Source organism: Cynara cardunculus, assembly GCF_001531365.2.
Source record: "Cynara cardunculus var. scolymus isolate 2C chromosome LG 15, CcrdV1, whole genome shotgun sequence".
In the NCBI taxonomy this organism is placed as follows: domain Eukaryota; kingdom Viridiplantae; phylum Streptophyta; class Magnoliopsida; order Asterales; family Asteraceae; genus Cynara; species Cynara cardunculus.
Window position 1 is genome coordinate 7,624,008 of NC_037542.1, and position 4,920 is coordinate 7,628,927.

The following is a 4,920-nucleotide window of genomic DNA, read 5'->3' on the forward strand; positions in this document are numbered from 1 at the left end:
TTTCCAGAAGATTTGATAAATTTACCTCCAGATCGAATGATAGAATTCCAGATTGAATTAATTCCTGGAGCAACACCCGTTGCACGTGCACCGTATAKGCTAGCTCCATCTGAGTTAAAGGAGTTAATGTCTCAATTGAAAGAATTATTGGATAAAGGTTTTATCAGACCAAATACTTCTCCGTGAGGTGCACCGGTACTTTTTGTTAAAAAGAATGATGTATCAATGAGGATGTGCATTAATTATCGGGAGTTGAATAAACTGACAATCAAGAATAAGTATCATCTCCCAAGAATTGATGATTTGTTTGATCAATTGGTTGGGGATACTTATTTTTCAAAGATTGATTTACGGTCTGGTTATCATCAATTGAAAATTCGAAATGAAGATGTGTCGAAAACAACATTCCGTACACGTTATGGTCATTATGAGTTYCTRGTTATGCCATTTGGACTCACAAATGCRYYTGCARCATTTATGGATATGATGAATAGGGTGTGTAGTCCCTATCTTGATAAATTTGTAATTGTTTTCATTGATGATATTTTGATATATTCCCGATCAGAAGAACATGCACATCATTTGAGATTACTTCTGCAATTGTTGAAGCAAGAGAAGTTGTATGCCAAGATGTCAAAATGTGAATTTTGGCTGCGAGAAGTTCAGTTTCTGGGGCATGTTATGTAACACCCCCGTCCCGCGTGGTCAAAGACGGGAGATGCCACAATTGGAATAAAACTAACAACGTGCTATATAAAACAGAGCGGCTAATAAAATTTACCAAAAGATAATTACATAACCACAGACGGAGATAACGTGTCTCAAAATACGGTCCCAAAATATTAGTATGTCTACATTAGTCATCAAAAGTTTAACAAAAGTATCACTTAATGGGTTATCTTCAATATTGTCATCTCCATAGCTCTCATCCCAAAATATCTGTTAAGTCATGTACCTGCCGAGGACAAGAAAATCTCGGCTGAGCTTAATGCTCAGTGAACGGATAATAATATAAATAAACAATGAATATGAGATAACAAGTTCAAAAACAATTTATAACGCCAAATGATAATTCAAAAGAAAGTCAAAATTGCCCCAAAATCATATCAAGGGTCCGAAGACCAAACCGCATCACGATGACGCATTGTTCCCAAATGATGATCAGTCCATTCAGACACAAGTGAGGAAAGGGGTGTGAGCACAACACAGCAATCCTCTCCGTGGATTTAACCACGGCCATAATTCAATATCCGATAACGGTTCTTAGGATCGATCCATACGCCCTCTATTCGACCGGTACATAATCAAGTCCATTTTTAAGGACTAAAAATAAGGACGCCATGATCGTTTTAGTCACCATGGAAACATCTCAATACCGGAGCTCCAGTTATTGAGTCTATAGTAAAATGTTTCACAATAAAGCAAACAAACAAGTCAAGTGATCAAAATAATCCATGTTCCAAATAAGAATATAAATCATAGTTCAAAAGAAAACAAAGTTCAATAATATTTGATAACCATAAAGAAAATTCATAACAAATTATTCGAAATTTATCACAGATTATCTGGATTAGGAAGCCTTACGSAAATGGCTATCCCCGTGTCAAGTGAGATATGGAATCCGTACCTTAACCGAATTTGACAATTAACGCACGATCAAACGAAAGTTCACGATCAAGTTTGATTTACCCGCGTGCCTAACGAATGCATAAACGGTTACTATTTATAAAGCATAAAAACCATAATATAACTATTCTAATAAAATTACTTAGGTATTAATCTACTTAAATAACGTAGACTTCAAGAAGGACAGCCAGATATGAATTGAAAACTCAAACGTAAAACTTAGCATTATTCTCTTTCGATCCAACCGTTTCCGACCCTCTTATTTCTAAGCATTTTTATTTTATTTAGAGATCAATCCAGATTATATTTTCTAAATGAAAGTTGTAGATTGGTATCATACGAGTCTAATGCTTTTAAAATCATCTCATTTGGATCATCCATCTATTTTATATGAATTTCACAAAACTGTAAATTAATCCCAGATACAGTGTAAACAGCCCCAAAAACACACTGTTTCGAGCCACTTAGATTCATAACTGGAATTTTGACCCTTAATGAAAGTTGTAGTATGCAGTATGATCTTCCTGACTGCAAAATACGAGCTTAATCCGACTTACGGTTTGTAAGTTATACACTATCAAAGTACGGGAGTTACATTGTCGGTAAAATTCGATTCCGTAATTCCCGACTAACTTTTATGATCCAACTTCCGTGATTCGCCACATTTACATGCTATAAACATATTTTAACATGCTAAACAGTAAAAGAAATCCAATTGTTGCTAACCTAAGCTTAATCATACATTTTTACTCCTTTCGACATTTAACCGAACAATTGGTGTACGGTTAAACATATACCCACAATCTAACTATAATGAAACTATAATATACCCTTTTCATTCCTACATCAATATAACCAGTACTAGCATCCTAAACATCAAATATATCATAATTTTGACAAAATCAATCCGTAAACTTAGATATAAACACAGTTTATAAACCGGTCTAAATAACCCTAACATAAACATCTTAATGAAACTGAATGAAACTTATACCTTTAAGAAGAGTTCGGAGAGTGGATTCTGAATATATAATTGTTACTTCGATTCCCTTAGTAACTTGACGTCAAATTTAGAAAGAAGACGAGAGATTTTTAGAGAGAGAAATTGAGACGAGGGATTGAGATTTGAGACGGTTTGCAAAACCGCCTCATGCATGCCTATATATATATATTAATAATTTTTTTTAAATGTAACCGCCTTATACATTATATATATATATATATATATATATATAATTTAACTATTTGACGATTTTAACACTTTATGTCTAGATTCCCAACTTTACGCCGAATTAGGTATAAACTCAACTTTTGACGCAAAACTCGTCTGAAGTACAAGTTGGTATAACATAGGGTACAAATATGTTATGCATAATTCTACCAAAATTCTCTTAACCCAATTTGTACGAGTTAATGGAACACGGATATTATATGTTATCTCAGAAGAAGGGATTAAAGTGGATCCAATCAAGATTAAAGCTATTGAAAAATGGGAAGTTCCAAAGACTCCAACTGAAGTCAGAAGTTTTCTTGGATTGGCTGGGTATTATCGTAAGTTTATACAGGACTTTTCTCGTATCGCTACTCCATTAACAAAGCTGACCAAGAAGATGTGAAATATGAGTGGGATGAAGCACAAGCTYGGGCCTTTCAGATGTTAAAAAATAAGTTATGTAGTGCACCAATTCTATCTTTACCAGATGGAATGGAAGATTTTGTGGTATATAGTGATGCGTCAAAGATGGGTTTGGGTTGTGTACTAATGCAACATGGAAAGGTAATCGCTTATGCATCTAGACAGTTAAAAGATCATGAAAGACAGTATCCTACTCACGATATGGAGTTAGCGGCATTAGTGTTTGCTTTGAAGATATGGAGACATTATTTGTATGGAACAAAGTGTCAAATCTTCACAGATCATAAGAGTTTGCAACATCTATTCCATCAGAAGGATCTGAATATACGTCGGAGAAGATGATTGGAATTGGTAAGTGATTATGATTGTGAAATTTTGTATCATCTAGGAAAGGCAAACGTAGTGGCCGATGCGTTAAGTCGACAATAGAAAGGTGGAACTATCAAAGCTACAGCTTTACGAGTTGAGTTATTACCCAGTATTCAAGAAAAATTACGAGAATTTCAACATGAGACAATGAAGGAGGATAAGATCAAACAGGAAAGATTGAGTGGATTAATATCTGATTTGGTGAAAGATAACAGAGAATTTTGGAAACTCCATAACAGAATTTGGGTACCATGTTATGGTGATCTTAGAAAACGTATTTTGGATGAAGCTCATAAGTCACGTTTTGCGATACATCCAGGTACAAATAAAATATATCGGGATTTGAAGCAACATTATTGGTGGCCAGGTATGAAGAAAGATATTGCTAAATATGTTGAACAGTGCTTGACATGTCTTCAGGTAAAAATTGAACATCAGCATCCCTATGGCAAGTTGCAATCTTTAGAAATTCCGGTTTGGAAGTGGGATAATATTACTATGGATTTCATAACCAAATTGCCAAGAACATCGAAAGGGTATGATGCAATATGGGTGATAGTAAATCGGTTGTCTAAATCTGCACACTTCTTACCTATRAAAGAGTCATATTCGATGGAGAGATTGGCAAAATTATACATTGATGAAATAGTGACACGACATGGTGTTCCTTTATCGATTATTTCTGATAGAGATAGTCGTTTCACTTCTATGTTCTGGAAGAGCTTTCAGAGAGAAATGGGTTCACAAATTAAGCTAAGTACAGCTTATCATCCTCAGACTGATAGACAGAGTGAACGCACTATCCAAACTTTAGAAGATATGTTGAGATCCTGTATCATTAATTTTGGAGGATCGTGGGGTAGTCATTTGACTTTGGTTGAATTTGCATACAACAATAGCTATCACTCAAGTATTCATGCAGCACCTTTTGAGGTTCTGTATGGACGAAAATGTAGAACTCCTTTGTGCTGTAATGAAATAGGTGAAAAACAGTTAGATGGGCCTGAGTTAGTTCAGCAAACTGCAGATAAAATTGGAGTAATACGAGAACGGATGAAAGCGGCACAAGATAGACAAAGAAGTTATGTAGACAAACGTCGGAAGCCGATTGAGTTTCAAATAGGTGATAAAATAATGTTGAAAGTATCACCTTGGAAATGAATGCTACGTTTTGGAAAAAGAGGGAAGCTAAGTCCAAGATATGTTGGACCATTCCCTATTATTGGAAGAGTTGGGGAAGTGGCTTATAAGTTAGAACTTCCTTTGGAATTAAGTGGAATTCATAACAC